This window comes from Phocoena sinus, chromosome 5 (genome assembly GCF_008692025.1).
Source record: "Phocoena sinus isolate mPhoSin1 chromosome 5, mPhoSin1.pri, whole genome shotgun sequence".
Taxonomy (NCBI): Eukaryota; Metazoa; Chordata; class Mammalia; order Artiodactyla; family Phocoenidae; genus Phocoena; species Phocoena sinus.
The window spans coordinates 66,498,406-66,522,460 of NC_045767.1; the positions used below are offsets into that span (position 1 = coordinate 66,498,406).

The following is a 24,055-nucleotide window of genomic DNA, read 5'->3' on the forward strand; positions in this document are numbered from 1 at the left end:
ATTAAATTACCACTGCTGTGGAAACACTGAAACTCTAAATAAAAACTAGCAATCAAGACAAGATTATCTCAAAAGATGCTAGATTCCCTCAACACTGCCCATCATCAGGACAGTCTTTAAATGCCCTTTCTCATAGGCTATGCCAATCATTAGTTGTAATTAAAGTTCTTGTTGAAATTGGCTTATATCTCTCTACATCTGAATCTTTTCAGGTACCGCTCATTTTCTCTTCTTCCTACTTATTATAAGAGACCAGACACTAGTCTGCTTCGAAATTTTACAGGTACTACATCTACATTAAGGTAATTCATCAAAGTAGTCTGAATGCTGTAAAGATTATTTTTTTTAATGATACAGAATGTCACCAAATTCCCTTATTAGTAGGGTGGCTATTTAATTTATCATCCAAACCAGAACACTTGGTTCTGAAAGGGGGCATTATCAAAAATAGCAACAGGCACAGTCAGGACTGTCCCAGCAAACTGACACATATTGCCACCCTACTTATTAAAGAACCAAACACTGCGCTTAAAAGCCAAAAGTGTCAAAAAAGTGAAATAAGGTTCATGGTGGGAAAGGGGGCAGAGTGGGTTCATGTGTGAATAGGAAGTCAGAAGAGTCCAATCAGAAGGTCAAGAGAAAGTTGCATTCTCTCTTAGGCACCCAAACGCAATGGCATTTCCAGATTACATAAACACAGCTCCTCCCCACCTTGGATATTAAAAGGGTTTGTACATATGAATCAAGTCTGTCATATGTCGTGTGCTCTCCTTATTTATTTATCGGTTTATTTTACGGCTACCCTCACACTCCTCCTCGATGTTACCTTATCTCCCACCCACACCCCACAACCCACAAGCTTCCTTTCCCCTCTCTTCCTTATTTTATGTCTCATCACTGAACCAATAAACCAGAATTCCTAGGAACTTGCTACATACCAGGCACTGTGCTAAGTCCTCCTACATAAAATAGGGATCCCAAAACTGAATTTGATTCAGTCCTTGCCAGCTCATTGTTCAAATTTTTATTCACCACGCTTTGTTTAAAACTCAATACAGGGGACTTCCCTGGTGGCACAGTGGTTAAGACTCCACGCCCTCAATGTGGGGGTCCCGTGTTCAATGCCTGGTCAGGGAACTAGATCCCACATGCCTGCCGCAACTAAAAGTTCGCATGCCACAACTAAGGAGCCAGCGAGCTGCAACTAAGGAGCCCGTGAGGCACAACTAAGACCCGGCGCAACCAAATAAAAAAAAAACAAACAAAAAAAACTCAATACCATTTCACTCCAGCCTCCATTTCTGCATGTCCTAAGCAGCCCAACCAAGGAGTACAGTTGCCAAGTCTCCTAGTGAAGTCACCTCTCTATTTATTTGTAGATAATTTAGTACAGTATATACATTGATATAAAAGAAGAATAAACTAAACAACTTTCATTAAGGCGTCAAAATTCCCACACCTTAAAAAAACTTTATAAAAGCTCTTCTGCTCTCCTAACCAAGACACGGCAGCTTTTGGAGGGGAACACTCTTTTTTGCATACCTTTTTCCTCCTTGAAGCTGGTGAAAGATTATGTCTTGCCCACCACTGAATTTCCAGCACCTTGCACAGTGTCTAGCACAAAATAGACACTCAATAAATATCTGTTGAATAAATGAATGAATGACGGGCTCATGGTTAATGACTTTTTTTTTTATGTCAACACCTCAAGATCTTTGCTCCATTGATCAACTCCTCTCTCAAAAGGCAGTCTCCCCCCGCCTCCCCCGCCTCCCCACCACAGTAACAGCTTTGGAGTCAGCCAAAAACCCCAGATCAAATCCCAGCCACTTAATAGCAATGAAACCCTGGGCAAGTTTTCTAATCATTCTCTACGCCTTATTTTTCTTACCTATAAAATAGAGATAGCACTATCAAGTTTGCTAGGTTTTTGCGGTATTTGTGAGATTTGAAAACAGTTTATGTCAAGGGCCAGGCAGGAACCCGCTAAATGTGTGTCAGATGAAAGAATAAATTGCCATTCTATTCTGTGGCTCCAGGTCAAAATGTAACCATCAAACTGTAATTTGCCAAAGCTGATCTTCATTTAACAACAGATATGCATCAGAAGTGGTAACACACAACTGGAGTCTGTCTGCTGTGGAACATCAAAGGGAGAGTTTAACATCTGCTTTTAAATGCAGGAGAACAACAATTAGTGCACAAGTAAAAGGGAAAGGTATACAATCCGATTTTATTTTCCCCACCAGGGTATCCATGTATTAAGGGATTACCAGCTTACAGCAGACTAAAGCTTTTTTGCAAGGGTCACTTAGTGGGGGGAGGTAACCCTGGAAATGGTTTTTAAATTCAGCATTTATTGATAGCTCCTGCTTTTCACCATCAAGAAGGTACAGGCCAAGTCTGCCCTTCCTTCAAAGTGCAAAACTAAGCAATCAAAAACTACAAGAATAAGACTGAGGCTGAAGAGTATTTTTACCCAACTTGTTAGCAATCGAAGATATTAAACCTCAAAAGGGAATAACATCAGGAATCTTTGTGCAACTTGAAATTTAGGAAATGTATGCCTGTGATGGACGGGACACTTTGTTTTCACTGTAGAGCCACGTTCTGAGACCCATTCTCCTGCTGTCAGGCCGAGCAGCAGCCGTGGGAATAAGCAGCTCCCTGTGCTTTATTTCTAGCACACCTGAATCTGCCATCAACTGTGGCCATGACAGCTATTTACGGGCCCTTACTTCCCCCTTTTCCAGTAACAGCGGCAGAGACAAGCTATGAAACTTCCCCAGGGTTTGCTTTCCTTCCTCACAGCTCTCTTGGAAGATGAAAGAAACCCCAGCGTTTTTCAAAGCCCAGAGGCAATGTTGATCTTGAATAACATTTTCTATTTTCTTAAAAGACGTCGTTTCCTACTCTCCTCCAGCATACGTGGAACATAAAGCAAAGCCTAAACTACGTCCTTAGAGTTCAGGAAAATAAATGCAGTAGTTACAAGAGAACGTGAACTCTGGTTTAAAAACAGCAAAGGGTTAGGGATAAACACGGGCTGTAATACTGAACCGTCAAGTTCTGTCCTACGAGCTCACAGTTTTGGCCTCCTTTTAAAGAGTGTCTGAGCAAAAGTGGCTCCCATCTGAAAACGGATATTTCTTCCCTAAATTCCCAGTGAACCAAGTACACGAACCTATTATAACAACCTGTTTTCTTATCCATCTTCCTTTTACAGATGCTTTCTTGTCATGAGTCAGAGTTCATAAACCAAGAAACTAGGGTGCAAACCTAGGCAGCCTGACCCCAACGGTCTCCCATAATATGCCCTGAACCAGAAAAGTACTTCTGTTTGTTGTCTAAATCTGAAACCAGCCAGGACCAACAGGAGTAACCGTCAACACAAGGGCTCCACATATTTTCACAAACTGAGGTCCTTACCTGCATGAATGATGGTGTAGTATTTTTTATGGACTCAAAAATATCATTTAAGACAGTTTTATACCTGCCATAGCAATGAAGCAGCAAGCACAGCTTTACAGCCTCCAAAAGGGCTTACAAGAAGTGCATTTTAGTCTCAGCTTCAGTTTTGGACAGCAAGTCACAAGATAAAATGGCAATTAGGAATTTCCTGAAACTTTAGAGATCAATCTAGATATCAAACAACTAAATAGATAAATAAATAAACAAATATCAAACTAAAATCCAATTACCCCCATTTAAGTAACACTTGATATAACTTCAACAGAAGCTTTACATATATAATTTTAAAACACTGAATTCCAAGGGACAAAATATCTTAGAGATTATTCATCTTATCAATGCAAATTTTATTGAGCAAAGAGTTATGAAAGACAAAAAATAAAAAAGTGAATGAGACTGGATCCCAGGCCTCAAGACCTTACAGTCTATTAAACATTATGTAAATAACTATAACCCAATTCAAGTTAAAAACAATAAAAGATAAAATCAGAATATACTATCAGAGAGACTGAAGTAGGGTATTAAGCGAGTTTGACACACAGAAAGGATTACTTCTGATCATAGCACAGTGGTTAAGAGCATAAACATGAGAGTCATACAGACCTGAGTTCAAGTCTTGACCACTCCACTCCCTAGCTATGTGACATTAGACAAGTTATTTAACCTCACTGAGCCTCAGTTTCAAAATCTTTATAATGGGGCGATAACACCTACCTCTCAGAACTGATATATAGAATTAAATAAGATGAAATATGTAAAACTCTTACTACAATTCCCAGCACACTCCCAGGGTTAATTGCTAGCAGTGGCTTCCAGTCCCAGACCTATTATTTCTCCAACTCACATGCCTAGCTACTCCTCTTACCAATGCTCTTTAATTGCTCTGGTCCAATGCCCTGCTAGATCCTACTACCAACTCTTCTTTAAAGATGAAGAGATGGACTTTGAGAAAATGGGGAACATGCCCAATGCCACACAGACTCCTGACTCCTCGGGAAAAGACTGCCCCTTCCTCAGCAGGCCCATAGCATTTGTGAATCCATCTTCCCTACAAGCTCACCAGAGTCAGATGGATACCTCATGGGCTTTAAAGTTAGATGGATCACAGTTAGAATCCTAACTCAAACCTTTTCTAGCCGTGTGAATGCTGGAGAGTTACTTTCCCCCGAGTTTCAATAATCCCTACCCTAAGAATTACTGTGACAATCTAGTGACTCACTACTATGACTTCCACACTGGTTCAGACAGCAGAGCCAGTCTAAGGGCAGAATATCAGAAATCTTGGTATATTTAACTGTACCACATGAACCAAGAATTATTCTACTAGGAGAAATTACAACTGCATTATATACATACTGCTTCCCAAATACTATGTGTGTGTGTGTGTGTGTGTGTGTGTACACCTGTGTACAAATATATACACACATGTTTTTTAAATCATTGCTCTAAGTTTATTGATTAAATGCTTGTTATTCATTGACTTTTTTTTTCCTATTTGCTAATTTAACTTAACAAGTAGTAGCAGGTACCAAAAGTTCAGGAAAATATAATGGAAAAAAAAACGCTTAAGGATTAGAAAATTCTATTCATGATTTATTTTGGAAGGGGTGGGTCAATGAATATCATTACTGAATGTTAGTGGTCAAACGCCTCATTTGAATATATCCAGAATATCACATGATACACACTGAATACATGTTATTTGAATCTGAATTTGAAACTCAAATTAAGTTCCCTGAAAGCAAGAGCATATCTCATTCATCTCTGTATAAGGAGCTCCTAACACAGTGCCTGGCACATGGTAGTTGTGCAAAAAATGCTGGCTTAATAAATGAACCTAAAATTGAGAAGGCATGCAAAGGTCTATAATACATTTTGCATCTCCAATTAATTTGGATTTCAATTTGCTCCAATAAATTATATTCCAAAGTCTATGAAATGTTCCTTCTGTACCCATCACCTCATCTGAGATATTAAGAGCTTCTTGGGAGGAAGAAATACATGGGTAGAATCCTTCCTTAGGCACAGAAATATTGATGAAGACAGCTAAGCGGGAGGAAGATGTCACCTGCAGTCTTGTAATATAACAAAGGGACCAAAGAAGACACAAGCTTTATACACAGTACCTGTCGAACAGTGACATTTACCATCTTGAACACATGTTTAGTCCCACAAGCCTCCTGTTCAGAACATGTCTGGTTACAGTAAACACAGTAGAGATTGTAGAAGGTGAATCCTAGTCTATTCTCTGCTCACAGATGAAAAACCCACACCATATATTTCACATATTTATACTCCCTTCTAACTGAAAGCCAGGATCACCTAAAATTAAACAAAAAGCTAAGATTCAACTGTTTCTCTTTCACTAAAAATGATATTGTAGACAAATATTTATTAGCATGGGAATTCATTATTTATTAAGTGGAAAAGAAAGGATACCAAATAATTTGTAGCATATACTACTCTGATAGTATTAACATAAAAATAAACATAAATATGTATTAAACAGGATAATAAAATACAAGCTATTTTCTACTTCTTTTAAAATAATCCATGGCTAATTTTTCAAAAGTGCATCCACATTTTGTCAATATTATAGATTCAAGTTTCCACAAACCTACTTCAAACAATTAAATAAAACACTTGAAACAAGGAAGTCTTTGAAAACATATTTGTGATTAAGAAAAAAATAAAAGTAGAGGAAACTGGGAGTTAAAAGGAAGTGTGGGGTCTTCCCTGGTGGCGCAGTGGCTGAGAGTCTGCCTGCCAATGCAGGGGTCACGGGTTCGGGCCCTGGTCCGGGAAGATTCCACACGCCATGGAGCGGCTGGGCCCGTGAGCCACGGCCACTGAGCCTGCGTGTCCGAAGCCTGTGCTGCGCAACGGGAGAGGCCACAACAGTGAGAAGCCCACGTACAGCAAAAAAAAAAAAAAGGAAGTGTGGTGGTTGTTTAGGGTTCTGAATTTTCCCTAAAATTGCACTAACCTCCCCCAAAATAAGTCACCAATTCATTTAAGTACCCCTTATAGTTTTCAAAGTACTGTCAGAAACATTCACCTGTGATTTTTGTAAATTTCAGAAGGGACTTCCCTCCATCTCCCCCCACTCTGCCCTCTCCCTTAATGTTTACTTCCATATAACTAGTTCTTCAGCACTAGATTTATACAGAGCATACCTATGCATTATAACCACCTCCTTTTTAACTTAAAAGTCAACTATGAAAAAAAAAAAAAAAAAAAAAGTCAACTATGAACATCCTTCTGTGCATATAAATTTTCACCTATGACATCAATTTCAGTAAGCAGGGATCCTTCTGCCATAGTCCCTTTGGTAACACAGGGACTGTCTTTAGCTTACTGTGGTGATCAAAAGTCCTACTGATGCCTTGCTTCTACAAAATGGAAAAGTAACTTTTACAGCAATATCACAAAGGGAATATTTTGGTGTAATGGAAGGAAAATATTTCACCAGGGACTATATTAAATTTTAAAGAAATGCTAAATTATTTGAAAGGCAGTTTAAGTAGCTCACTTTCTGGGGCTAAGTTGTATTTCCAATCTAAACACCACTGCAAATATTGAGATCCTAATGGCCAGAGAATTAATCTTTTGCTCTTTTCGTTCTACTTCTGTGGACAGACTGGTGACTTCCAACATAATCCTCTTTCAAATACCCTTCCAGGATGGAATAAATATCCTTTATTTTAAGGTTAATATGTGAATACAAGGCTAAAAAATTCAACTAAATATATTGCTATCATTTTTTTTTTAATTCCACTGACAATAGTATTTCACTACTGCAAATGTTTCACTGTAACAAAAAAAAATGTTTTTGGAGAAAATTTTCGAAGTCCTTGCTTTCACTGGATTTATATTTTAGCAGAGACTTGATGGCTCTCAGAAACTGTTTTCGTGGTGTGTGTATACTCTGTGTGTGTGTGTAATATTTTTTCGGTACATCTTATTAACTTCAAAACAGCTTCATAATTAAAGACCCTTACCTTATTAAAATTATTTCAAATAACACACAATTTAGTTATAAATAAATTTACACTACAAACAATATAACAATAAAATCTGATCTTACTGTTTAATGCTTCTATGGAACTTCTAGAGTATAGTTCTTTTCTGTCTTGTTTTGTTTTAGGAATGTTTCAACTATCTCATTTGTACTGTCAGAAATGTAGAGGAGCTGCAATACACAAAGAATACAAAGTTTAGAAAACTATCTAGTGATGTAATGAGCAAACAGTTCCTACTGTCAATGATATTGCTTCCGGAATACACCAGAAAGGAGGTGTGTGTGAATGCACGTGCGTGAGTGCGTATGTGTATGTGTGTTGTTTCGCTTACATTCTTATGGGCCACTCACATTTCCAAGTACTACCTACAAAAAAGTAGACTGTATTATTTTTAGGGCCCATTTTACCTTTCTCTTCAAAAAGATGAGGGAAATAAACTGACCTTTATGGCACCAAACAATTTTTTCTACAAGACAGTCAAGCCATTCACACAGGTTTCTCAATTAAACTATCTTAGAGTTTCTCGAAAAAGTTATAAAACAATAAAACTGACAGATGCATCAATTCTTCCAAAACCAAGCTACATGAGGGACTTATTGAACAAGTGATTCCACATTTTATTTTCCTTTCCAGACAAGAAAAGAACCAAATGGATTACATTCTTATTCTAAAAAATTCAGAACCGAAGAGCTTATCTAAAAGTCTAAAACTCCTGAAGCTCAGAAAACTGGACTCACTTTTCTGTCACACCATATTACACTGTCTTACCTTTAGAGTTTAATTCATCTACTGAACACCTAATAAAGGTTTTATCACAACCTTGAGGACTCAGTTTATGAAATCACAAAGAAATGGCACATTGCAGAAAGTCATCCTAATCTCCTGAAAGGTTGTTTTATTTTTTTTTAAACGTCTCCTGAGTCCCTTTCCATGTTTCAAGTCTGTAAGAGCATATAAAACTTACAAGGCCAGGAAAGAAAGGAAGTAGAAAAGCCACAGACAAACTGTTAACTTTCTGAGAGAAATGTAACAAAATTTTTAAAAAGCAAATTAGAAAATTACTTACTTTTCCCAGGTCTTTGGTACAAAGCTCAGAAGGCAATTTCCCTTTTCCCACAAAGTCTTGTTAATTAATAGCAATCACTCAATGAGGTCAGGCAGCCCGAATATATCTAGAAATTGTGTAGAGACAAAAAGTTAACATTCAAAGTCAGATTAGAAATTAAAAATCAAAACACCCCTGCTATTCACAGCCTCTGCAAAACACTGCTATTCACAGCCTCTGCATAATTAAAATACAGATTTCATTGGACTATCTAAATGATGAGCTATATTAGCTTTTCTTTCAGAACAATACTAACAAGACTTGCTAAATCTAGATGGTGTTTTGATCTGTCATCTAATTAAAGTTACTAAAGCCGGAATCAGCAAGGCTTGTTGGCAACCGTTCACGATAAAAATGTCCTTCTCAGGGAGTTCTAAAAAGCAACTTAGGGAGGATGTGGACTTCTAATTATACTGTGACTTGGGAGGGAAGGTCTTCTGAAATCACACTTGCTTGCCTCACCTTCCAAAGATGAGCTCATCTCACAAACACAGAAGCAGTTGTAAATAGAAGTGAACAATAACAACTTAAAGAAATTCATCAACAACTTGTAAATGACCTTCAGATGTATCCATTGAAGCACACTTCACTTTTGCAGGTGGGAATGAGGAGAGGCGTGTTGACTTTTTTTAAAAAATCAATTTATTTATTTATTTATTTTGGCTGCACTGGGTCTCTGATGCTCTGCGCGGGCTTTCTCTAGAGTTGCAGTGAGCGGGGGCTACTCTTCGTTGCGGTGCGCGGGCTTCTCACTGTGGTGGCTTCTCTTGTTGTGGAGCACGAGCTCTAGGTGTGTAGGCTTCAGTAGTTGGAGCACACGGGCTCAGTAGTCGTGACACACGGGCCCTAGAGTGTGCAGGCTTCAGTAGTTGCAGCACGCGGGCTTGGTAATTGTGGCTCACGGGCTTAGTTGCTCCGAGGCATGTGGAATCTTCCCGGACCGGGGCTTGAACCCACGTTCCCTACATTGGCAGGCAGATTCTTAACCACTGCGCCAACAGGGAAGTCCCAATTTTTTTCTAATAAAACAGAAAATCCGAAAATTCTGCATGATGATAATCTCACTTAAAACATAAGTTACTTCCCCCAATGCTGTGAATGAATACATAGGTAATACATCATTCATAAGATAAACGAGTTTAAGTAGGTGTAACAGATGCCACAGGTACACCATAACCTAAAGTCTGTGCACCTGTCAGCCTCTCCCACACTGGGCCGCACGTTAGATGTAATTCTAAGAAGCGTGATAAATTCATTTAAAAGCCATAAGAGATTGAGAAATAGGTCCTTTAGGAGGAGGCAGGAAGCACTGCCACGGTAGGCAGTCAGAATCCCACAGGCAGCAATAGTCATCATTTATTATTACTGTCATTGTTACCGTTACAGTTTAGAGTTACTATTACAATGTTATTGTTACACTTACACAGTATCCACTCGCAAGCCAGATTCTTCTCTAAGTGTTTTTACATGTATTAACTCCATTTAGGATAGAGACAAGCAGAAATATCCCCTAGACATCACCCGGGTGCCACACAGTACACTCAGTTCTCCTATAACACTCGTGTTTGTTCCAAGGTTGATACAGTAGGGAGCAACTTGAGCGTAACTTGATTTTCACATTTGTTTAGGTATGATTTCACTGCAAGAAACATTAGGTAATAGCAGAAGATTGCACGGGGCGGAACCCAGCTGTCTAAGGATACACAAAAGGCACAAAACCCACGCCTCAAATATCTGTTGGCGATCTCAGTCCCCCCGACATGTGCCGAGCCACAGCCCTCCAAGCTGGGTGCCCCAACTTTCCTTCTGATTTCAGGTAACCCTCTTTCCACCACTTCACAGTGACGCATAAACTGCAACCCTTCCAGGGCCTCAGTCCACAGGAAATGTCACGACTTTCTCAAGGTAAAATGCCATATTTAGTGCACTTTTTATCTATTTACTTCTTGACCAACTAATATGTGTAAAACTGTGCTCCGATTTTTATTCAGTTCCCATCTTACTTTTTTTTAATGTGTCACTGATAAAGGTTTTTTTTTAATTTATTCTTGGCTGTGTTGGGTCTTCGTTGCTGTGCGTGGCTTTCTCTAGTTGTGGCGAAAGGGGGCTACTCTTTGTTGAGGTGTGCGGGCTTCTCATTGCGGTGGCTTCTCTTGTTGCAGAGCACGGGCTCTAGGTGCGCAGGCTTCAGTAGTTGTGGCACGTGGGCTCAGTAGTTGTGGCCTGTGGGCTCTAGAGCGCAGGCTCAGTAGTTGTGGCGCATGGGCTTAGTTGCTCTGCGGCATGTGGGATCTTCCCGGACCAGGGCTTGAACCCGTGTCCCCTGTGATTCAGTCAGCTGTGGCCAGGTCGGCAGGGCCATGTGACAGGCTTTCCTCACAAATGGCTCTACGAGTCGTGCAGGTAACCTGCTAGTGTTGGAGGGTCTCCTGCAGAGGCGGGTGGTGGCTGTGTCTCACCATGGGGACAAGGACACTGGCAGCAGAAGTTCTGGGAAGTACTCCTTGGCGTGAGCCCTCCCAGAGTCTGCCATCAGCCCCACCAAAGAGCCCAGGTAGGCTCCAGTGCTGGGCTGCCTCACTGATAAAGGTTTTTGAGTGTTATGTCCCTGATCCTACTTTTCCCTTAAGCACTGGGGGGTTTACTGCATAGCATAGTGGTTTTTAGAAACACATATATTGCATTTTAGCAGAACTGACTGTATAATAACTAGTGTTTACAAGGATGCTTATATGTTGGGTGTTTTGTTTTGTTTTTCGGGGTTTTTTTGGCCATGCTACGTGGCTTATGGGATCTTAGTTCCCCGACCAGGGATCGAACCCAGCCCCATGCAGTGAAAGCGCTGAGTTTTAACCACTGGACCACCAAAGGAAGTCCCAGGACGCTTGTGATTTAGACCAGAGGGGTTAAATTATGATTTTCAAATACTTTCATTATGTTAAAGAGGATAGCAACATATGTAATTTAATTTTAGAAAGAATCACACTCACATACTTTACAATAACCTAGTATGGACACTTTTAAGGGTGTTTCAGTTACGTGAAAAATTTATTTATGAGAAGTTCTGTAATGGTGTTGTTAGATAAATGAAGCGTTACTGCACCATTCCGGACAGCCCAACATGATGGTGTTATAAAGATACAATCCTTGCAGACAAGAGGACTTAGCCAGAATTGCTAGAGAGGAGAAACTGAATTACTTGTCATTCCTTGAAACCAATAAATTTTTAAAAGATTAAAGTTATCCGTAAAAAAAAGTCCAAGATATACATAAAGATATGTACAAAGAAGTTTTCCATTAAAGTAATAACATTTTAAGCAATTTAAAAATATAAATATTCAGCAAGGGATAAAGTTTTTTAAAATCTTTAAGATTAATAAAATGAGAAAATGTTTTTAAGCAGTGTTCATTGGGAATGCAGACTATAAGATGATTTGTTCCATATGATCTCAATTTTGTTTAAAAGTATCTATACCTAGAAAAAAAGACTAGAATGAAAAAAGTCAACATTTGTGTATAGTTGCTAATTAGAGATAACAGAATAAGGATAGAATAATTTTTATTTTCTTTGCATTTTCCTGTGGTTCCCAAATCTTCCACAATAATCATACCTACTTTTATAGTTAGAAATAATCATATGCTATATAAAAATAGGACTAAGGCATTTGGTGGGGGAAAAAAACCTCTTTTTATCCCCACTTTAATTCTGAATGTGACTCCAGCCCAAGAACAAGGGTACCAGATGCTTCCTCCACAGGTATTAACAGATCCAGTCACAGAAAGTATTTTCTATCTCATAATTCAAGGGCAAATACATCCCAAAAGATGTTCAAAGTATATAAATCCGTTTTAGAGGCCAAAATATAATTTGCTTTTACTGGCTAAAACAGTTATAGATTTAGTAAAATCCAGATGAAAGAAGACTTTTAATTATATAATTGCATATTAGCTGTCTTAACGTCTGAAAGAAATTTAGTTATGAATGAAGAAATTGTGCTCTGGATAAAGCTCCTTTCAAACAAGATCAAGATTAAAGAAATACAAGAAGCAATGGATTCAGTTGTGGGGATGAGTGCCTCACTCGGGGAGTTTTTGATAGAAAGTAAGAAAGAGATATTGATCTTTACGACCTCCAAAAGAACTCAGCTGTCTTAAAAATTTTCCCAATAACCATAAAACTGGACTTTGAAAATAATCCATTTGCCAAAAACGGTGACTCCTTATTAGTCATCAGTCTGCTTAGTTTAATCCCATGCACTGAAATTGCATAAGAACTAAATGGTGAAACTTCAATACTCTGAAGTCAAGGGCCAGTGTGGAACAATTTGGCCACCACACAACCCGAGTTCACTTACCTGTACTGGCCAGCAGCACATTTAAAGGATGTGCCCCTTTCCATCTTCAGCGTAGCATTACTCACATCAAACACCCAGTAACTATTTGGTGTAGAGCAATTGCTTTAGTACCACTCTCCATTCTCAAGAATGCACTGAGGATTAGAAATCAGTGATTGTGTGTGTGTGCGTGGTTTTGTTTTATAAAATTATAAAGCATCTGTAACATGCAGTGTATACATCTGAATGATAACCATATTCCTGCTGTACAAAGTATAGATGTACTAGTCTCTGTTTTGTTTTGTTTTTTACTTCCCAAAATGCTGACTTCAATGGAAAACAAACAAAAAACCCTTCTGTTTCAAATTTGCTTTTGTATTTTTAAGCATTTTCATAACTTCCCTATCAAATGGAAACAAAGCTACTGATTTCATGTTTTGTTTCACAGAACAGAAGAGGCAAATGAATATTTTAATTACGCTATCATATACAAGAAGAGATCACAGAGGTGATTCTGAGTTCCAGAAAAATCAGTTCAAGATCAGAGACTATCATTTTATCAAATGTATGTTGATTACTTTGGAAAATAACTGAAATTCTTGGCTTCTGTGTCTCACAAGTTGCTGCCTAAAATGCTGCACATATGCACCTTTAATAATTTGCAAGCAAGTATTATAATCAGCAAATAAATTCAGATACTATTTTCAGTTAGGAGTGTTCAAAATAAAAACTATGAATTTTAATTTTTAAAAGAAAACATGCAGAAATATACATCTACCTATATACACCTCACACTGACTCTGAAAATACAGAACACTTAGGAACTCTCAGTATGGAAACTGTATTTCTTAAATTGCTCTAAGAATTAGCATATGTATAGCTCAGGGGAATACACTCTCTTAGCATTACTGGATATAAAAAAGGGCAACCAATTTTCAGAGTCTACCTGGAAAATAAGCAGAAATTATTTTCTCAGGCTCTCTAGTCACTCTGTGGGCAGAATTCCAACATAATCTAAATTGGTCTTGGCACTATCTCACTCCCCCTTTTTGCATCACTACACCACCTCTGGTCCAAAGCCCAATGACCTTCTCTTTCGACGGCCTCCTCCTCTCATTGGTCCTTTCCTTCCAACTTCTAAACTTCCAATGACTCCGTGGCAATATTTCAGCAGAAGCTGGGGAATGGGGGAGTTTCAACAAATGATTAAGGAATTTTAACTTTCTCTGGATTATATGCATTTTTAAAGAAAAGTCTGAGTACCCAGATCTTGTTTTTCTAAGCACCATAGCTCACTGGAGAAATAGCTGGGTCCAGGCCCGGGGGTAAGGAAAGTACAATATAAGCCTAGAACATCAAAATATGCCAGGAAGGAAGAAGTGCTCAAATATGAATGCAGACATGACAGAAGGACACAGGAGCTGCCTTGAAGGGGCTCCCACTGGCCAAATGTGGCACAATTTGAACAACAAAAAGGATGATACGGATAAATTATAACACACTCAATTTTTAAAAAAGGAACCATAAATCCACAGATATTCATGGAAAGGGGGATAGTGGAAAGCTCTTTTTTACAAAGAAAGCCAGCTAATAAACACCAAAGGAAGAGCAGAAATAGAAAATCCCACTTTGCAACCACCAAGGCAATGATTGATTCAGTCAAGGGTCATTGATGGATGCTAAAACCATTAGGGAAAGGGTTGCTATGGAACAGGATACTCACACAGCCTCAGAATATCACCCCACAGATTACTTATCACTTACCGAGGGGAAGAGGTATCTTTATAATGGAGAGCTCTGGCAGACCACCTTACCCAAGTGTTGGTTGCCACAATCAACTATAGGATAACCGAATGTCATGTCTCCACAGGGAGTATGTATGTCAAAAGGCTTAATCTGTATCTCATCATAAAGTAACAATCAAACAAATCCAGTACTTGTGGTACTTTCTCCAAGACAATTATCTTGGCATTTTCCAAGATATCAGTGCCATGAATGACAAAAATAAACAAAAACAGGGTGACTGTTCTGCATTAAAGCAAAAGAAGCAAAATGCAGTGAATGGCTGTTGATGAATCTTGGATGAGGAGAGGGGTTATAAAAAGACATTACTGGAATAACTGGGGAAATCTGAATCCGTATTATGGACTATGTGGGAGAATATTCTTGTGTTTGGGAGATACATATTAAAGTATTAATATTTCAGGTAAAGGGTCATGACCTCTATAACTAACTCAACCGGTTCAGCAAAACTGTTTTAAAGTGTATGTATACAGAGACAGAGAGACAAAAACAGAGAGAGACAGAGATAAAACAAATTTGGCAAAATGTTAGCATTTTATTTGGCAGGCTGATTGTAACCTCTAAAAGCCAGTAACTACGGTTACTTGTAGGCTGTGTCTATTCCATATGAAGAGAGATCATAAAGGAGCCTACGGTTGAAACCAACACAAATAGAAATAGAGATCACTGGTGTTAGAGCATTTAGTCCATTTTTCAGAAAACTTTTTCCAATGCATTTTTCTTCTGTAGCAATTAATGGTCATAGTTGGGAGGAAGAAGATTTACAGAGAAAAAGAAACCCAAGGAAGAGGATAACAATGGATAAAAATTAGGCACAGATAATTTCAGTTCTCTTCCATACCTCTTCTTTGGAAGAAGAGGTAAGTTTCGAGGTTTAAAAAAAGTGTGCATTGTTTTCCATCCTGGTGAGAAACCCTGGATAGATGTGTACCTTTCCAAAGAGCAAGAAAGAGTCCCTCTGCAAGAGGTATTCTGACCAAACACCAGGACCAGTGAAGCTGAGCACTTCATTTCATGCCCAGCCCTGGCTAAGCCTAGAACAGAGGGGCATGTGTCTGAATAACGAACATTCCATGTGGGCAAACTTGCATCCCAGAAGCGCAGCTTTCAGCAGCTGCCTCAAACTGAATGTGTTGGAAACAGAATTCTCCTCCACCAAACTTGATCCCTTGTTTCTATTACCTGTCTTCTCAGTCTATCCAGTCTCAAAAGTGCAGCTTCATCTTTCACTTTGGTTCCCATTGGCCCACTCTTCCTCATTCACATCCTCAGGGCCATACTGGCCACAAGGTCTCTCACAGTCCAGGTAGAAACAGCCTCTCTTTTCTCTGTTTCTCCTCAATACTTCTATCTATGGCACTCACTTGACACTTTTTAAATATCTTTGCCACAAGGTACTGATTCTGTACTCACTGTAGGCAAGAACTTTACTATGTTACCTCATTTAAAAATCACTGAGGGCCTTCCCTGGTGGCGCAGTGGTTAAGAATCCGCCTGCCGATGCAGGGGACACGGTTTCGAGCCCTGGTCTGAGAAGATTCCACATGCTGCGGAGCAACTAAGCCCGTGCGCCCCAACTACTGGGCCTGTGCTCTAGAGCCTGCGAGCCACAACTACTGAGCCCACGAGCCACAACTACTGAAGCCCGCGTGCCTAGAGCCCATGCTCCGCAACAAGAGAAGCCACTGCAATGAGAAGCCCGTGCACCACAATGAAGAGTAGCCCCCGCTCACCGCCCCGCTCGCCGCAACTAGAGAAAGCCCGCACACAGCAACGAAGACCCAACACAGCCAAAAAAAAAAAAAAATCACTGAAATTCTGTGAAGTAGTTTACATTATTTTGCTTCTATCTAGGGAAGAAATGGATACTCAGACAGGTGAAATAACTCGTCCGAGGTCACAGAGCTGTAAAGTTGATATTCAGACCCTGATCTTCTGGTTCTACCCTAACACCAAGGTGCTTCAGATTTTATTTATCATTTTAAACACTGTCCCCTGTCCTTAAATCAAGCACAGACTCCTTGAAGGAAGGGATCTATTTTATCCAGCCTTGTGCTCTCTCCAGAGCCTAGCAATACTCATAACTCATGTTCACTGAATTATATTTCAAGACTCAGCCCAGAAACCATTTTTCTTTCTGACTTCCAAGCCCAATCCCTGTAGCACCACCCACCCCCTCCCCTTGCCCTCTATATGTTTCTCCTGCAGTACACGCAAGCTTTAACGGCAGGCTTCGTGACTGCTGCGTGTGTGCCCTGGAACACAGCAGGCACCTAATGTATGTTTGCTAAATGAAATGTTTATGCATGAGACAGCTGGGTTCCTTATCAAGGCTACTATGTCTTGCTAGAAAATTGACCTCATTTTTGTCTTTATCACATACTGAGGAAATTATTTTAGGAAAGAGTGACACAGGGAAAACGGAGAAAAACAGTCTTGGCCTTTGGGTCCTACCCACTTCACCTGCTGTCCTGGTTATACTGTGTTCTGGAGAAGTGCTTCCAAATTTTAATGGATACGTAGTATCATTCAATACAAATTACGATTCAGTATGTCTGTGGTAGAGCCCAAGATTCTGCATTTCTTTTTCTGGGGTGTGGGGGGATGCAAACAAGAGGCTAACCCAGATTCTGCATTTCTAACAAGCTCCCAAGACACGTTGATGCTGCTGATCTATGGACCACACTTCCCAGGAGCAAGAAGTCCTAGACTGCAATAGTGAAACTGCCCATTTAAAGAGAAATAACATGTAGACTAAATGACCAGACATAAATTCAGAGTGTTAATGCTAGTTATCTCTGGGTTTCTTCTTTCTGCTTTCCTGTAATTTCCAAGTATTCTATAATGACTCTTGCTGATGGAAATAAAAATTTTAAATGCTATATATACACATGCATAAAAAACTGTACATTTGGACATTTCTACTTTGCATGGTTACATCTTTATTTAAGCAACAAATATACTTAAGAGGACCAGACTTGGGAAATAACAAGATGGTGAATTTAGCAATTCCTTGTCTGCTCATTTTAACATGTAGATTAACATAAAACAGTAATTACCCTTAGCAAGCAGTCACCACCACAAGCATTGCTTTTCTCAGGTTCCTTTCCCTTAGAAGAAAGAGAAAGAATCCATTCAGTTGGAAGACAATAAAAGGCAAACCAAATTAAGGACAGAAGAAAAAACAAGCAGGTGCTACAATGAACCTCTTCCAAGTGGGTCAACAGAACCTCATGAAGTTGGAAGGTGGAAATGCGTTTCTCCCAGCAGAGGTGGGGTGGGCTGGGTTCCCCGACAAGGCAAAGTGCAATAAATTAAAGCAGCACTCACCGTGCACCTGCAAGCGAGGTGCAAAGAAATAGTCCTCAGAGGAGCCTCCCTTCCAAACGTAACAAGGAAAGACCATCAGGAAAAGGCGATTAGAGAGTGTGCGTTTGCAGGAAAGCACTCCCCAAATACCTCCTTCTCTTCCGTGTTGTTCCAAAGGATGCCAGGTTTATCCTATGAGTTGCAGAAGTTGTAGCCCAGGCAGGTGGGCACATCATGCCCACTCCCATACCCGCAGCTATTCCGGACTCTTGCCCAGCCATAGGTACCTGTGACTCAGGAAGGGCCAAAAACAAAGGAGGCACTTTGTAACCAGAGTGTTCCCGGTTAAAGTAGGACCAACAAGGTTCTGCATCCTCTGTTTTCCAACCCACAGGCCTAAGTGACCTTTTGCCTTAAAGGAATATTGTGAAACTCACTGTGAAGTTACCCGAAAGGATTGGAACTTAGTGTCTGGAAGGCTTATATGTACAATGGGACTAAAAATCACTTCTGTGTGTCTATTAAGGATGTGGTTTCCTATCTGTGAAGTTCAGACATGCTAGACATTCAGCTCAACTGAAAACAGTGAGTCACTTTTTTGCTACTGAGTTCTGTGAGTCTAGAGTTGGACCATTCAAGGCAAATAAGCATATGCTGAGGTATTTAAAAATGTGATCACTTGAGATTTCGATAGCATCAAAGTCATCATCTTGATGGGAGAAAAAATCTGAATCTACTTGGACTTGCTTACATTTCTTTTATTGAAATTCAATATTGTTTTTATTTTGAATTAGATGGATGGTAGATGGGGTGAGGGAGGGGAAAGCACCATAATCTTCTCGGTGCTCCAAAGCCTCAGAGTCTTAATATCTTAGTAGGAATTTTAGATTTGAGGAGACGTAAGAGGCACGACAATCAAATAAAATGCAGTACACGGTCTTTAGCTTGGATTCTGGTTTAACTTTTTTTTCAATGCTAAAGACTTAGGGGATTAAGTCTTTGGGAAATTTGACTATGGACTGATAATAAATGATATTTGAGGACTACAATTAATCTTGTTAGCCATCATAATAGTACTGCATTTACATAAGGCAGCTTCTTCATTTCTTGGAGATGAATGCTAAAGTACTTAGGGGTAAAATGCCATGATATCTAAAATTTATTTTGAAATGGCTCAGCAAAAAATAATATATGTAGGGCTTCCCTGGTGGTGCAGTGGTTGAGGGTCTGCCTGCTAATGCAGGGGACACGCGGAGCAGCTGGGTCCGTGAGCCACAACTGCTGAGCCTGCGCATCTGGAGCCTGTGCTCTGCAACAGGAGAGGCCGCGATGGTGGGAGGCCCGCGCACCGCGACGCAGAGTGGCCCCTGCTTGCCACAACTGGAGAAAGCCCTCTCACAGAAACGAAGACCCAACACAGCAAAAATAAATTAAAAAAAAATAATAATAATATATGTAAATTTACACAGATGAAGTAAATAAGAAAAATGCTAATAGTTACTGATAGGGGTTCTATGGGTTTTCATTGTAGTATATTCCTTCTACTTTTTTCTATATTTGAAAATTTTTAGAATTAAAAGTTTAAATTTATATCCAAAACATTTATGACCCCATAGTTTTATCTCCCTTGTCCTATTCTCTTGCCATATTAGACCACAGTCCATCTATAGTAGATTATTTTCTTTCCTCCAGAACACATTCTCTCACGCCTTCCACCTCTGTAACTTTGTGTGTTATATTGTCTCAACCTGGCATTTTTCTCCCTCCAGTAACTGGGCCTCTGGTGAAAGCTGATTTATTCTTTCAGGTCAATCTCAAAGGCTACCCCCTCTCGGAAAACTTTCCCAACCTCCACCCCACTTTATGCATCTCCCCTTTTCAGACTCCCCATTACACCTTGTACCTCTCAGCACACCTATCACATTCTACCCTGCAAGGTAAACACTGAAGCTGACATTTACTGAGAGCTTCCCACGTGTGAGGCCCTGTTCACATGCTGTCACATGCATTCTTTACTTCACTCATTTCTTTCCTACCCCACTGAGGTAGGAGCTGTCATTACCTCTTTTCACAGGTGAGGAAACAGGCTTTGAGGGGCTGGGTGACCTACCCAGTTACAGGGTCAGTAAGTGGCAGTGCCAGGCTTCATTCAAATATAGCCCATCTGCTTCTAAACTCTTTAAGCACTAGTGTGTATGTCATTTGCATGGCAGCCTGATCCTTTCCTACTACATTGTAACAATTTAAGGGCAGGTACTGCATCTTCTTTCTTTTTTTTTTTTTTTTTTTTGCTGTACGCAGGCCTCACTGCCGTGGCCTCTCCCGTTGCGGACCACAGGCTCCGGACACGCAGGCTCAGAGGCCATGGCTCACAGGCCCAGCCGCTCCACGGCATGTGGGATCTTCCCGGACCGGGGCACGAACCTGTGTCCCCTGCATCAGCAGGCAGACTCTCAACCACTGCGCCACCAGGGAAGCCCTGCATCTTCTTTCTTTACTCACTCAACCAATAACTGTTGAAAAGCCACTATTATCAGGAAACTACTGCCCTATGTGATGAGATAAAGATATGAGTGAAAAGGACAGTTTTTGACCTAGGCAAAAACTAAGGAAATCTGAACAAACTATGGACTTTAGTTAATAAAAATCTATGTACTGGTTCATTAATTGTAACAAATGTACCATATGAATGTAAGATGTCAATAATAGGGCAAACAGGGTGAGAGGGTCAATGAGAACTCTGTACTATCTTCTCAATCTTCCTATAAATCTAAAACGGTTCAAAAAAAGTAAAGTCTATTTTAAAAAAGGAAAAAATAACGTGACAATGAGGTCAGTTTTCTTGATTGGCTCATAAACTCCCTATAAAATCAATCCTAAAGAAGAGTGGTTCAGTCATTCTAGCAAAAGGGGCGACAATGAAACACCTGACTAGGGCCTATCTGGGGAATGAATTCAAATGAGGATCTCCAGCTGAATGTGTGGCACATGTTTTTTAAACCTAGTCTCATACATGTATGTCCTTCCCCTCATACAACACTAACATGCTTCAGGCTCCAGTTCCTCCAGCTTAATTCACGATGTTTTAATACACAGGAAGGGATGTACCACATCTCCTACTTCCCTAAATCAACTCAAGTTCTTAAGTTCTCAGAAAGACTCTTAGGATGTTCAATTCCTTTTTTAAGCATGGCGTATCTTTTGGTTTTGATTTTTTTGTTTTTGTTTTTTTCCTTAAAGAATCACAGAATTTCAAGTCCCACACTCCACAGCCATCTCAAACCCAGAACTTTAGGTACCTACACATTAATATACTGAACCATCCTATGCCTGATTCTTCCCTAAAAAAAGGGAACTCGGCCTTTCAGATACTGTTCAAGGATTCCTCTCCACTTTAGTAAATGGCTCTCTCCACCACATTTGTGAGATCAGCTACATTTCCACATATAAAAACCTTCCTCTGTGAAGCTAGCCTAATAAACCACCATGAGTAACAGTAACTCTTTTTTTAGATCTAACTCCTGGAAAACTACAGCTCCTCACAGCTATGTAACTATTTAACAGACACCATTTGACAATATGAACCATAGTAATAAGTAACAGCATTGAGAGTATTTCACTGGTTGTGGTGCATTTTGGAAGTTAGTCTCATAAAAGTACTGTGATATGGGTGGTAAAGATATCATCACCATTTTATAGATGAGGAAAACTGAGGCTTACAATTGAAGTCAGAACTCACTCAAATACACCACTGCGTGACTTTGTTCCGCGGGGGATCCTCCAAGTCCTGGTTCAAAGCCAACAGTGCTTTTGCTCTCTCTGGTCAGAAAGCCAGCCCCTCTCCTGGAAACTGTCCACAGTGCTCGCCTCATCCCTGGAGGCGCTCTTTCTCTACAGGCCGTGTATCCGCCTCCTGAGAAGAATCATATAAACTAACTCCTGAGAAGAATCATATAAACTAACTCAGGACTAGGGCCCCGCTTCACTCATGCTTCAGCCGCCACATGTTAACACACGGCCTCACACAGTGGGTGCTCCCCAAGCCCAATGGTCCACAACCGCATGAACGATCCTGAGCTGCAAAGCTTACCCACGGGCAAAAGCCATGAAACAAAAACATACCCTGTTCTGGTGATTGACAACTAATGCAAAGTTCAAGATGACTTTTTTTCATTGACCTTAAAGCAAAACAAATTATATTTAAGTTTTACAACATGGCTGATAACCATAAATAGAAAAGAGAGAGTTTTGTTTTCCCCATGAGTCCTCAGTGAGACCTCCAACTCGGGGGCCAAGAACATTCAGGGAACGTGCCACAGATCTTGGTTTTCATCCAGAGTCCAGAAAAAGGGCAGAGGCAAATGAGTTTTACCAGCGATACAGTTTGAGTTCGTCCTACAGGGACCACCCTCCACAAAATAACGCCTAAAATCGGCTTGTGCAAATTCCTCTTTCTATAGACCTCTTTCTAATGGCCAAGTTGACCGTTCTGTTATTAGAACCTTGGATTCTTTCAGTCAAATGAAAAGTCAAATATTTTTAAAATATCAAATCATTAAAAAAAAATTCTTCTGTGCCCTCTGGTACCAAATATAAAGGTCCTGACTTCGCACAGACAGTGAGTGATTCAGAGTTAACTGCTCCTGCCTTGAAAGGAAACCGAAGGCTTCCAGTGCCCCAGGATATCACAGAAGTTGCTGAAAGAAGCAGTTTACTGAATCGTACTTCTGTGTCTTCAAAGTTTTAACATGCCCAACAGTGGAAAACTAAAACCATTTGGACCAAAGAGGCTAAAAATCAATGCTTGCTTTGTTTGTTTTTAACCAGAATAATAACCAAAACTGAATATAGTTCACCAAGGTATTAAATTCTGTCTCACTGAATTTTTTCTTCTGTATCCAACTATACAAAAGACTTTTTATAAAAATAATAAAATGTTCTATTGTACCATCAATAACACACATGTGCTTTGAATTTTTCAGGAATGAAAGATGGGATTGTGGGGCTCTCCAAACCCTTCCTTGTGTGTCCAATGGCATATATTATAAGACTGCTTCCCTGCACTCATGAGAAAAGTGATCACAGGATACCAGAGGGAACTTACGGAGTGTGTGTGTGTGTGTGCGCGCACGCACACACACACACACACACGTGCACACGCACACGCTCAGCTGTGGTGTATCTATGGGTGGGGTTAGGGTGGGGGAGGGCAAGCAACAGAGTGTTGGAACTCCTAAAAAGTGTCATAGGTGTCGCCTAAGATTCCACTCACCCCTCCACTTTTCCTCTCTGTTCTTTGCTCCAGGAAGCTGACCCACTTGACAACATGCTCCCTCAAAGCAATCCTGAGGAAAAAGTACAAAGCTGGAGGCATAACCTCTCAGACTTCAGACAATACTACAAAGCTACAGTAACCAAAACAGCATGGTACTGGCACAAAAACAGACGTATAGATCAATGAAACAGAATAGAGAGCCCAGAAATAAACCCATAAACTTACAGTCAGTTAATCGTCAACAAAGAAGCCAGAATATACAATGAAGAAAAGACGATGTCTTCAGCAAGTAATCCTGGGAAATCTGGACAGCCTCAAGTAAATCAATGAAAATAGAACACTCCTTCACACCATATACAAAAATAAACTCAAAATGGTTTAAGGACCTAAACATAAGACGTGACACCACAAAACTCCTAGAAGGGAACATAGGCAAAACATTCTCAGACATAAATCACAGCAATATTTTCTTAGGTGAGTCTCCCAAGGCAAAAGAAATAAAAGCAAAAATAAATAAATGGGACCTAATCAAACACATAAACTTTTGCACAGCAAAGGAAACCATCAACAAAACAAAAACACAACCGACAGAATGGGAGACAATATGTGCAAATGATGCAACCAACAAGGGGTTAATTTCCAAAATATTTAAACAGCTCATACAATTCAGTATCAAAAAAAAGAAAACAAAAAACCAGACAACCCAATCAAAAAATGAGCAGAAGACCTAAACAGA

General features: G+C 39.9%; 1 protein-coding gene across 31 annotated transcripts in view; it reads right to left on the reverse strand.

The window, feature by feature from the left end:
* APBB2 (amyloid beta precursor protein binding family B member 2) overlaps nt 1–24,055 on the reverse strand; it is a 375,701-nt gene that overhangs the window by 255,816 nt on the left and 95,830 nt on the right. For 26 of the 31 annotated variants that reach the window (XM_032631928.1, XM_032631917.1, XM_032631906.1 and 23 more), the window contains one exon: nt 8,560–8,665. The gene's annotated coding sequence lies outside the window, so the exon portion shown is untranslated. Of the gene's footprint in view, nt 1–1,542; nt 1,644–7,558; nt 7,664–8,559; nt 8,666–17,794; nt 17,846–24,055 lie in introns of all 31 variants that reach the window. The other 5 variants (XM_032631914.1, XM_032631901.1, XM_032631921.1 and 2 more) reach the window with 4 other exon arrangements.